This window comes from Sminthopsis crassicaudata, chromosome 1 (genome assembly GCF_048593235.1).
Source record: "Sminthopsis crassicaudata isolate SCR6 chromosome 1, ASM4859323v1, whole genome shotgun sequence".
Taxonomy (NCBI): domain Eukaryota; kingdom Metazoa; phylum Chordata; class Mammalia; order Dasyuromorphia; family Dasyuridae; genus Sminthopsis; species Sminthopsis crassicaudata.
Genome location: NC_133617.1, coordinates 112534951 through 112548006, shown reverse-complemented (window position 1 = coordinate 112548006; position 13056 = coordinate 112534951). Strand labels below are relative to the sequence as shown.

The 13056-nt window shown below is 35.1% G+C and overlaps 1 long non-coding RNA gene across 1 annotated transcript in view; it reads left to right on the top strand.

Moving 5' to 3' along the window:
* Positions 1-982: 982 nt before the first annotated feature.
* Positions 983-13056, top strand: part of LOC141552820 (uncharacterized) — a 113840-nt gene continuing 101766 nt past the window's right edge. Inside the window, exon 1 of the long non-coding RNA XR_012485250.1 lies at positions 983-1168. This is a non-coding gene — a long non-coding RNA (uncharacterized LOC141552820). The remainder of the gene's footprint in view (positions 1169-13056) is intronic.

Sequence of the window (13056 nt, the reverse complement as noted above, 5' to 3'; positions counted from 1 at the left end):
CCTCTATAGAAGGGGAAGAAGTTGAGAGTGAGGTAGTTCAAATATTTTCATAATAGCCCATGTGATTTAAAAAATCACTTATTTATGTAGACTCCATGAATTTAATTATATAATTAGCTCCATTCAAACTGATTCACAATTGCTAATTAATACAATCCTGCCAGAATTATCCTCAAGGCAGTCCACTACACAGTTTTAGTGGTAGGTTATTTCTCTAGTTTTTACTAGACTATTATTTTATGTGTGGCTCTTAATTAGGGTAAAAAAAATCATATTGCTATAATCAAGGGGGCATTATTGGCTCATGAATCATATGTTGGTATTTTGTTAATATTTAATATCTAATCTAAGTCTAATACACATAAGTCTTGTTTTGACATTCTAAGTTCCAAGGTGCTTTCAAGTTCCAAAATTCTTTAACTTCATGTTCTAACTTTTTTAAATGTTAAATTTTTGTTTAAATATTCTTCCAACCAGGGTGTGTTGAAAACCAACTCAGATTTTTAGTGTGGACATTTCCACGTTAGAAAACATCAAATACAATAAATCAAGGATTAGTGTTTTGTTGATTATTTAGAATGAAGAAAGTAATTAAGAAAGATACTATCTGCATCCATAGAAAGAACTAACATATAGAAGTTTGCATAGAATAATTTTATTATGTCTCTCTGTGTGTTTATACTTATCTAGCTATACTTATTTTTGTCCAATAATAGTAGCCATTTCTGGTGGAGGGGAAAAAAGGGAAAGTGTAAAGGGCTGAAACTCTGAGTAAGTACACTTGGACAACTGAGTACTTAAGGCTAATTACCCATTGAGCAATACTCTATTAGCTTATGCTTGGAAAATGGCCCTTCCCATTATTCTGTGCTGGCTCAATCTTTTGGTGTATACAGAAAATTGTAGGAGGGACTGGGGGGTGGAGTAAGACTAGCCAGAGTCACTTTTTGCAGTAGAAGAGAGAAGGAAGGTTGTAGAGATTCTGTGTCCATTCAATTCACTTCTATCCCTAAAGACCAAGAATAAAGACCAAGGACTTTTGCTTATCTTTGCTCTGGCTGATTCTGGGATATCCAGGATGCAAACTTGGTCTTGACATTTGGTGCTCTATGTGTGGACCAAGGACTCTAATTTCACTGAAGAAGTCCCCCAGTGACCAGGAAATAGGGTAAGTATATTAATAGACAAACAGGGAACTTATTTTGTTAAGGGCTAAACTAGTAACATTTTCTAGCTGAAATGGGGCAAATATTAGGAAAAGATTCTCCCCTATCCCAGCCCCAGCCCCACCCCCACCCCAAAGGGGCTCTATAGAAAGCATACTTAAGTTGATCAAAGGACAAGGCTTAATTGTAACTTGGGAACAGATTGCTAGACTCTTGGGTACATGAGCACATCCCCTTGGTTCTTAAAGGAAGAAGAAATAGGGCCAGATAATTGGAAATGAGTAGGAGATCAACTATGTGAATACTACAATGATAAAGGTCCTGATTCAATTTCCAAGGAAACATTCTATATATACAACGTAATACCATTGGCCTTAAAGAATTCTGCAAGTTATAGAAAAAAGAAAAGTTTTAAGAATAACCAGATGAGGAAGTGTGAGGAAAAAGAGGAAGACAAAGAATAGATTAATGACAATATCATCAGAAGGCATGAAGAATTAAGTGAGATTCAAGGGCATGGTGATTGTCCTCTCACAAGGCCTATGGAGCAGATCATTGACAAGCCCCTTTCAACTCCACTTTCTGGGATGGAGGGAGGAGGAGTAGTGGGAGGGGCAGTGATACCACCAGCACATCCCCGCCCAGCAATCACCCCCTCCTATGACTAGACTGCAAAAGGCATTACTTAAAGCCACAGAAGAAGGGCAGGATATAGCAGATTTGAAAATAGGAATATATCCTGTGATTCAACAATTTAACTCTTCAGGTCAAGAAAGTAGAAGATACACTCCTTTTGATATAAAAATCCTCAAAAACTTGAAAAAGGCTTGCACTCTTTATGGGGCTACATCAGCTTATGTTAAGATGTTATTACAGAATTTGGCTTATGAAGTCATAACCCCTAGGGACTGGAAATCTAGATCAAGGACGTGCTTAGGATCTGAACAAAACTTGTTGTGGCTTTCTGAATATAGTGAGCTCTGTAGGATACAAGCCCAACAAAATAGTCAAAGTGGAGTTAATATTCCAATCACCTATGACCAACTAACAGGTGTAGGTTCTTATGCAGACATTTCAGTACAGATTAATTACCCCTTAGCAGCACATGAGCAAATTGCTGCTGCTGCTATCAAAACATGGGCTTTTATCACTAGACCTTCACAAAAATGGCACAAGGACCAAATGAACCCTTTGCTGATTTTGTGGGAAGTCTGCAGACAGCTGTCATATGAACTAGTGGTGAAAATGCAGTAACAGAAATTATGATAAGGCAACTTGCTAAAGAAAATACTAATGAGGTTTGTAGAAGAATTATACTAGGACTACACAAGGATGTTTCTTTAGAGGAGATCATAAGATTCTGTGCCACAGTGGGCACAAATACTTTTTATATATCACAAGATATGAACATGGGAAGACAAGGGTCTCTTTTGGCAAGGGACTTCCAGAGAGGCTCGTCAATGCTTTCAATGTAGTAAAGTAGGGCATCTGAAAGACATAGAGACAGAGTGAAAAATAGGGTGGTAGAACAAGACCCGATACCCTGTGCCCAAAATGCAACAGAGGCTTCCATTAGGCATCAGAATTTAGACTGATTCAGGAAAACGGATTGAAGGTCCCAGCCACAGGGCCTAAGGCAAAAAATACTTGGGGCATCATGGCAGCCAATGCTACACCCAGAGAATGCCTAGAAGTTCAGTACCCAGACATGACCACTCAGCCAGGAAGCAACATGATGGGAGAAAGAGATTACTATTTTGGAGAATAGAGTTGTATGTAGCTGGGACAACTGAGACACCCCCTGGAGAGGTGAAATCTGTTCCTCTCCTTGCCTCCAGGTACAGTAGGCTTGACTATTTTACCTCCTGAGAGTACTTACAAAACAGTGTCCATCCATACACTGATGTGGGAAACTGGGGAATGTGTAGATAATATCCCAGTAACTAATACAGGTAGACAATGTATGACTTACCAACCAGGTGAAGTAGTAGCATCAGGTTTATTGACACAGATTCCTAATAAGCAATCTGGTGATAGTTACCCAGCTTCTGACTCCAACCAACAAAATCCAGGAATATACTGGACAGCAGCTGTGACAGCTGACTGACCTATGCTCGCTATCTATATAAATGCCATACCATTAGAAGGACTGGTAGGCATAGGTGCAGATCATACAGTCATTAGAGGTGCCAACTGGCCCAGTCACTGGCCAAAGATTAAGGCAGACATATGCATGTTTGGGTAGGAGGATCAATAGCAGCTGAAGTTAATGTTACCCCCTTTGAGTTGGACTTTTGAAGGTGAAACAGGAGTTTTTACTCCTTTTATAGTTGAAAAAATCCCCATCAATCTGTGGGGAAGAGACATTTTACAAGAATTAGGATTAAAAATGAGTACTTCGGTCTTTTAGGCATGGCTTCTGTTGAAGGCCTGCCAACACTTTCTCCTGTTCCTATCCAATGGAAAACTGATACACCAGTGTGGATAGAAGAGTGGCCCTTAGCTAGCAATAAAATTCAGGCCTTATTAGATATAGTACAGGAACAACTTGACCAAGGACACTTACAATCTTCTCTAAGTCCTTAGAATTCCCCAATATTTGTTGTAATAAAAAAAAAAATCTGGAAAATGGAGGATGTTGACTGATTTAAAAAAGGTAAATGAACAGATGGAAATTATGGGAACTCTTCAGCCTGGACTTCCATCTCCTACTCAATTGCCTAAAGAATGGCCTCTGGGTTATAAGCATTAAGGATTGTTTCTATTCTATCCCTCTAGATAAAGAGGATATGAAAAGATTTGCCTTTTCAGTGTCCAGTGTTAACTTAGCTGAGCCTTATAAAAGATATGGATGGACAGTTTTGCCACAGGGAATGAAAAACAGCCTTACTGTGTGTCAAATGTATGTTGTTGCTGCTCTTACTCCAGCAAGAAAAGCATTTCCAAAAGTAATGTTATATTACATGGATGATATACTGGGATATGCACCTGAGGAACAAATGTTAGAAGCATTAATATAAAAGACCATCGAAACACTAAGGAAGTACAAATTGTACTTAGCTCCAGAAAAATTCAAAGACATGCTCCTTTTCAATATTTAAGATATGAAGTATACCCTAAGGTGCTTGCAATACAAAAACTCTCCTTAAGAACAGAGAAGCTAAACACTTTAAATTACTTTCAGAAACTGATAGGAGATATCCAATGGATGCTTCCAGTGTTAGGCTTGATGACCTATCAGTTGCAACCATTATATGACATTTTAAGGGGAGACAGTGCTTTAAGCTCACCACATGAGCTTACAAAAGAAGCTCAGGAGGCTTTGAGAGAAGTTGAACTGGCTCTATTCAATGTGCTTGAAAGAGTCACACAAAAGCCTTTGGAAATATCAGTTTTTGTTACACAAGAGGTACCCACAGCACAAGAGAGGAAGGAATCTAGGAGCATAGTAAAAGCCTGTCCAGCTTGCCTTCCTTTCCGGACTCCTACACTCCCTCCCTCCAGGGAAGAACCCTTGTCATCCTTTGAGACCTAATGAAATTTGGCAAATGGATGGGACCCATTGTAAATCTTTTGGTTGTCTGTCTTTTATCCACATTGTGGTAGCCACCTTTTCAGGATTTACCTTTGCAATACCAGCAGCAAAAGAGACAGCCTAAGTGGTCACAGAATTCCTTATACAAGCATTTGCAATTATGGGTGTGCTATAATCAATAAAAACAGAAAATGGACCTGCATATACTTCTAAACATTTTGCACATGTTTTTTGCACAATATAAGATTTTACACATTACTGGCATACCTTTTGATGCTAAAGGACAGGCAATAGCAGAGAGAAGAAACAGAGACATTAAGACGCTCCTCCAAAAACAAAAGAAAGGGGGAGCCACAGATAACCCTAGGAAACATCTAGCTCTTTATACTATTAACTTCTTGCTTTTTGACAAAGATGCACTGGCTCCAGCAGACAGATTTTATAACCCACCAGAAGGGCAGTATCCAGTGTGAGCAGTTCCACTATCTTTAGGTAATCACCAGGTGATGTAGAGAGACCCAGAAAGTGGTGAGTGGAAGGAAACAATAAATTAACTGTTTGGGGGAGAGCGTTTGCTTGTTTCTCTGCAAATGCAAAAGGAATCAGATGGGTGGCAACAAGCCATAATCACCTTGTCTATTAGAAAGACACGAAGCAGACCCTTGAAACAAAGAAGAAGACCCAAGAAACATCAGGTGGTTCCATCACTGACTATGCCCACCACTGAAAGAGCCTGGAAGTTATGGCATTTGACTCATGGACATCAAAAATTGTTGGACTTGAAATCCCTCAGGAATCATTGGAATCTCTGAGACATGAAAAGATTGTTGTCGATCTTCAAAACCCTCAGGAATCATTGGAATCTCTGAGACATGATAAGACTGTTGTAGGACTCCAAAACCCTTAGGAATCATTGGATTCTCTGAAATATAATAAAACTGTCAGAGGACTTGAAAACCCTCCAGAATCATTGGATTTTCTGAGAAATGATAAGACTGTTGCAGGACTTCAAAAACTTCCAGGGATCATTGGATTCCCTGACACATCAAGCAATGGACAATAGATCGGCTTTGGACTATCTCTGGGCTACTGAAAGAGGCATGTGTGTGATTGTTATTTACATACCTTCCTACTAGGACTTTTGGAAATCTTTTACAACACCATGTTGATTCATATTGTTTGTTATATCACTACTTGCATGTACAATTCATATTTCTTTCACCACATTGAGCTTGCACTGGTAGTGAGAAGAGTCATCACTAATAGCCTATGCATTATTTCTATGTGCTTGTGTAATACCTCCCATGCTGATGGGTTTGTGCATATCTGTCTCTAATAAGACCCTTCAGCCCATAAACCCACTAGTAATATCTGGCTTGACTCCCCACTTCCCTTTGGTGTTTTTCATCTCTCTTCCTGAGAAGTCAGGGAAGGAGTGATCATCTCCTTTTAAGTGCTTTCACCTCCCTTCCTGAGAAGTCAGGGATGACCACCTGTGTTCTAAAACAAAAGAAAGCAGGAAATGTAAAGTGCTGAAACTCTGAGTAGGTACACTTGGACTGAACACTTAAGGGTAATTACCCATTGGACAATACTTTATTAGCTTATGCTTGGAAAATGACCCTTTCCACTATTCTGTGCTGGCTTAATCTTTTGGTGTATAAGAGAATTGTAGGAGGGAATAGGGGATGGAGTAAGACTAGCCAGAGTCACTTTTGGATGTAGAAGAAGAGAAGGAAGATCATGGAGATTCTATGTCCATCCGATTCACTTCTACTTCTAAAGACCAAGAATAAAGACCAAGGACTTTTGCTTATCCTGACTCTGGCTGATTCTGGGGCATCCAGGGTGTTAACTCGGTCTTCAAGGAAGGATAATGAATTAGCAATTTCATCTGCAATCATCACTTTAATTTGAAAATGCTTGTTTTATTGTATAAATTAAAAAAGAAAGCACTGGAACTAAATGTTAATAATGCAAATTAAACTTAAAACTTTGTTTCATGTATATTCTCCTACCTCACCAAGGGAGCCAGTTGTTAAATTTCTATTAGCATGTAATTAGATCAAGACTTTAGTGATTAAGAAAATGTTACTAATGCAGGTTAAGCTAAAAATGTATCCCATATACATTTTGTTTTTTTGGTGAATTAAGTTGTTAAGCATTTAGTAGAAAAAACTTTGTTTTTAACTCTGGCTAATATTCTATGTTCTAGACTCTATAGGAAATAAATGTAGCTCTTGACCTTAGGAATAGGTTTGGGGTGAGTTGGATATATTTAGTGAATTAGAAATGTGAACTAAAGATGAAAATATGCAGATTTTTAGAGGGTTGATTTTTTTGGTCAGTTTCTCCACTCTACCTTATTCTCTCTCTCTCCCTCTTTCTTTTTCTCTCTCTCACACACACACACATGTACGTGCACACACATGCATGCATACACACAATTTAATTATATTAAGGATACTTGTTCAATTCTTGCAGTTTTTAGCAGGCTAAATTTGTAAGATTTCTATCAGTCCCAGAGCACCCAAAGAATTGTGTGACAAATTGAAATGACAGAGCTGACCTATGAATGCCACAGAGGGCAGTGACATGAAAGCCATTTAGCTAGGCAGCCATCAGCTCTGTATTATAGAGAACATGAAAAGAATCTCCCCACCCTAGAACTCTTCATAATCAGGACATTGAGCTTGACAGCCCTCAGGAAATATTTTAGCTGAACTCATTGGCATCTGGAAACTTGAAGATAGACTGATTTCTTTGAGCAAGAACCACTAGTTTAGTGTTTGCAAATCCTTTACCTAAAAGACATGATAAAAATCTTGAATCATTCCATGGTCTTTTTGTTTGTTTGTTTGCTTTTATTTTCTATTGCAGTGGTTCTTAAACTTTATTATCTGAGAACCTCTTTCCATTCTTACAAATTTGTTAGGTACTATATATCTATCAATGTGTCAATGATAACAAACATTTCTATAATGCCTATTGTGTGTTAGACACTGTTATGTGCTTTACAAATATATTTTTTTAATGTGATCCTCATAACTGTGCTGTGAGGTAGTTACTTTTATTAAGCCAGTTTTACAGATAAGGAAACTGAAGTGTTTCTAAGGGAACCAATGGCATTATGAATGTTGTCTTGATTTGCAAAAGAATTGGATTCAAGTGAGAAAGAGTTGTGTGAAGTCCTTGGCTTCACATTTTCTTCCTACATCACCAAAGGACTATCAAACTTTGTGTACCTTGAGTAGTTTTTCTATTGAGCTTGTATCCCAGTAAGATTATAAAAAAGGCAAAAAGACACACATCTGAAAAAAATTATGGCAGCTCTTTTTGTAGTTGCAAGGAACTCGAAACTGAGTGGATACCCATCAGCTGGGGAATTGCTGAATAAATTATGGTATATGAATGTTATGGAATATTATTGTTCTGTAAGAAAAAAGCAGGATGATTTCAGAAAGGTCTGAAGAGACTTACATGAACTAATGCTAAGTGAAGTGAGTAGAAGCAAAAGAACATTGTACACAGCAACAGTAAGATTATGTGATAATCAATTCTGATGGACATGGCTCTTTTTAACAATGAGATGATTCAATTCAGTTCCAATAAACCTGTGAGAGACAGCCATTTGCATCCAGAGGGAGGACTGTGGGGATTGAATGTGGATAACAACATAGTTTTTTCACCTTTTTTGTATTAGTTTACTTACTTTTTCCCCTTTCTCTCTCTCTCTCTCTCTCTCTCTCTCTCTCTCTCTCTCTCTCTCTCTCTCTCTCTCTCTTTTCTTTTTGATTTGATTTTTCTAGTGGAGCTTGATAAATGTGGAAGTATATATAGAAGAATTATACAGTTTAACATAGATTACTTTCTGTCTAAGGGAAGAGAGTTGGAGAGAAGGTGTGAGTGATGGTCATTTGATTTGAGAGGGACTATGGGAAACTGATGGACCTTTTTTAGACTTAGATACACAGGTATAAAGGTATGTTCAAGAATGGATTTCAGAAAATGATGTTTTTTTCATCTACCCTCATAATGATCTGAGGTAAAAGGCAATTGCATGGTTTACAGTGAGAAAGTAACAGAAAAGGGGAATAATCTTTATTATTTAAGTAATCAGAACTAATTAAAGAAAGAAGGCATAGCAAAGACCTAGGAGAAATATCTTGCTTTGGTTTGATTTTCATTTCTCAGTTCTTCATAATTTCAGTTTCAGTATTTTATCTACTCTGCTACCTAGCTGCCATATTGGATTAGAAGAGTAAACTCTAGAACAATACATCTATTAATGCTTTTGCAAAGGTAGTAAAATTTTCTCAGTGTTTCAAGCTGTTTACTTTAGTTTTTCTAGTGTCATTTCATGAAATTCTGCTATCCCAGGGTTAGTGAGGTGGAAACAGAATTTTTTTTTAGATTTTACTCTTCTAATCCAATATGGCAGCTAGGTGGAAGAATAGATAAAACACTGGACCTGAAATCAGAAAGAACAGAGTTCAGATCCAGCATTTACATCTTAAACACTTAGCTGTCTGTCCCTTAGCAAATAACTTACTCCTAGTTTCCATATCTATAAAATAGAGATAATAATAAGCATTTAAGTCCTATAATTGTTATGATGTTGAAATGGAATTCTATTTGGAAACAGTTTTATAAACATTAAAGAGCTATATAAATATTGTTATTAGTATTATTATGTGGGGTAAAATCAAGAATTAGAAAGACAATTATATTGTTTTGACATGTATAGTATGAAAAAACAGAGAGAAAGTCCTCTAGCAAGTTAGGTGGATTTTTAGTCTGAAATCTATAGAATGAGAAGGTGTGGATATATTGAGATCAGCACCAACAGAAAGTACCCATGTTGACAAGGTCACTGATACATTGAAGGACAAAAAATTTAATTTGGTTCAGTTTCATAAATATTTATATATATATATATATGTATATATATATATATGTATATATATATATATATACATATATATATATATATATATATCTCTGGTATTTGTGAAGCATTATTCTAGATACTGCAGATACAAATTTTTGTATTATTTTTTTCTGATGCTTTTATGAAAAGTGTCAAGTGTACAAATAACAAAAACCTAGGAACAATTACAGAAGCATAAAATCATAGAGCTATGAGGGATTTCAAATGAAACCTAGCCTAAATGTCATACTTTACAGAGGAGAAAACTAAAGCCTGGAGTGATTAACTTCCTGAAGATCACATAGGTAACAAATGTCAGATATCCTTCTTGTTTTTTTCTAGAAAAGAACAAATCCCTGAAAGCAATACACAACTAATATCATTCTTATCCAAGAATTGCTCAAGCTTCTGTTACATTGGGATTCTTCCTAGGGAAAATATGAGCTAAAGCAGAAGAGTAAGGATTTTACAGTATATAGCTGTAGGTCAGTCCCATCACTGAAAAACAGCAAACAATAGAATGACAGGCCCCTGTTGCTTTTGTTAGACTGTGCTCCATAAAGTCCTTTCTGGGACCACATACATACTCAAATTTATTTATTCGATCAGCTTTCCTTGTGAGAGAGGCCCAGATAAAACATAGCAGGCTCTGCCACATGTGTGAAGAAATAAAAACTCTGCCATATGTAAGCAGAGAAAAGCAAGTACCTGCAAAGGCTTCGGGAGTAATTCAATTTCTTTTCTTCAAATCCTATTGAACAATTGAGATGAAAATGATTTATCCAATAAGGTGGCATGATACTACACAGGTTGATATTCTAATTTATTCATAGTTTTTTATTCAAAATACTAAATTAGAATAAGTACTTTGAGATAAATATATGACATATATCATTTAATATATTTTATATTATTTTATCATGTTATATTGTTATATACTATATATAACATTATATATCATATTAAATCAAATCATAAGAATTCCCATGGTTTAGTAAATAGTTGATCTTAGAGTCAAAAAATCCCCCTGACAGATTTAGATATGAAGAACAAACTAAAACTTCAGATTCCTCCTTCTCTAGAAGACTTTTAAAACAGGAATCACAAATAAAAAATATAGTATCTTTCTGTTTATATGTTTAAATATATTTAATATATTTTACATGCACAATGTTATTTGACTTGAACTTCACTGAGATTCTATTATATAGGGACTATATATTATTATTTCCATTTAGCAAGTTAGGAAACTGAGGCTCAGAGAAGTTAATTGACTTCGTTATAGTTATTTTGTCTAACTATAGTTTATGGTTAGTCATCATCATAGCATTTGAACTCAAAGTCTTTTTGACTACAAGGCAAAAAATGCTTTCTTCTAAGCTTGTTCATACTACAGCAAACACATGTCCCCCAAAACCTGGGAACCACATCTTTGTCAAAAACATTCACATTCTGGAAGATCATGATTGAATTGCACCAGAATAATCACTTTCTCTTCCTCTCCTTCTTTCTTTTCTTTTTTTCTTTTTTAAAGTCTTCCTCATCAACATCTCTTTCTTCTGTTTCTTTTACATTTATTCTTATTTATTTTAAACTAAGGTGTTTTGCCATATGATTTTTTTTATCCCTTATTCTTCCAAGATTCTAGAATTTAACCATAATTAATTGTGAAGTGAAAAATAAATAATCATAAGCTGTCATTATAATTAAAAAGCCAAAATATTTTATTCCCTGATGATGCAAGTGAAAGAATAAGCAGAAAATGAAGCATGTATTTTGTATATATGTGTGTATATTGTGTATATACATATATACACATATGCATGCATCCAGTTTTATTATTCTACAAATATTCATTAGTATTATTAATATTTTTATTTTAAAACAAAAAGTATTATAAATATAATCAAACAAAATAAATGTATTGGCTATCAATCACATGTGTATGTATATATATATAATATGTATATAATGTATACAAAGTATATTAAATTTCTGGTATCACTAATATTATATATGATTACTTTTATATTTTTACTTATATAAATGTTTATATTTTACCAATATATATTACTAACATTATACTTACATATATTAATATTATATATGTATATATATGTATATATAAAATATTGTTATTATTTACATAGGACACTCCATCTCTTATCTCTATGTCTTTACATTTGCTGTACCTAGAATATTCTTCATCTTCAGGTGTCTTTTAGTTTCCATTGCTTCCTTTAAGACTTTATTCAAGTCCCTCCAATGGCTGTCTTTCCCCTCTAAGTTATCTTTATCCACTTTGTATGTATCTGCTATGTACTGAGTTATATAAATAGCTCTCTCCCACTAAAATATACATGATCTGAGGGCATGAACAATTTTTCAATCTTTCTTTTATTTATCATTAGCACTTCATGTAGTGAGGGACACATAATAAAAAAAAAAACTTTTAAAATGATTGTTGACTGACAGCCCTCTAACCCTCAGATTGATTATCTATAAAATGAATAGATTAGACAAGACAGCTTTTGAGAGCACTGTCTATGGATAACTGTTTTATACTTACATTTATTTCAAGGTTTGTGACTCTTTTATTCCTATCTAGTGCCTATAGTATTTTTCCTTTAGCATAAACTGAAGAACATATAGGGTTGGACTGGAGAAAGCTGAAGACCACAAAAATGTGTCTAGACTTAAGATAGTTTCTTTTCCCTTTTGCAAAGGGTACTCTATCTGACCAAGTATTTCTTACCAAGAATAGAAGGAAAAGCCAGTCAGTAAACATGTTCTATGAGTGTGGTTAGTAACAGTAAGTCAAAGAATGGTGTTGATACAGTCATCATGATACATTGAAAAGAGTCTAGATGATCTTTGTTCAAACAAGGACTATAGTCTTGGATCTTGCACATCTTGCGTCTCAGTTTGTTGTTATTTTTTGAAAAGTGGGTTGGGCTAATTATGTTTCCATATATATATATATATATATATATATATATATATATATATATATATATATATATATAATTCTTTGATGTAGCTGAATATATTCTAATCTACTTAAGAATAATAAAGAATGCTTATCTTGTTGCTCCTCAAATAATGTATCTTTAACAAGAGTGACTGAGAAAGATTTCTGCTTCCATAGCAAGGCTGGAAAAATGGGGAATGTTTGGGTATTGGAATTCTATTTTTAGAGTTCCACATCATGGGAATCTCCAGCACTTGTGTCTATGAAAACTGATATTCAACAAAAGAGATTAAAAGATTTAGATGCTGGGGAATTGGGTAAATAAGTAAATTTTCATAACAGAAGAAAATTCATTATCATGATAGAGATTTTAAAATCTGCTTTAGTTCATTTTAGAATTTAATAGATTTTTTTATTTTTATAACATGATGATTATATCCATCCCCTCACCCAG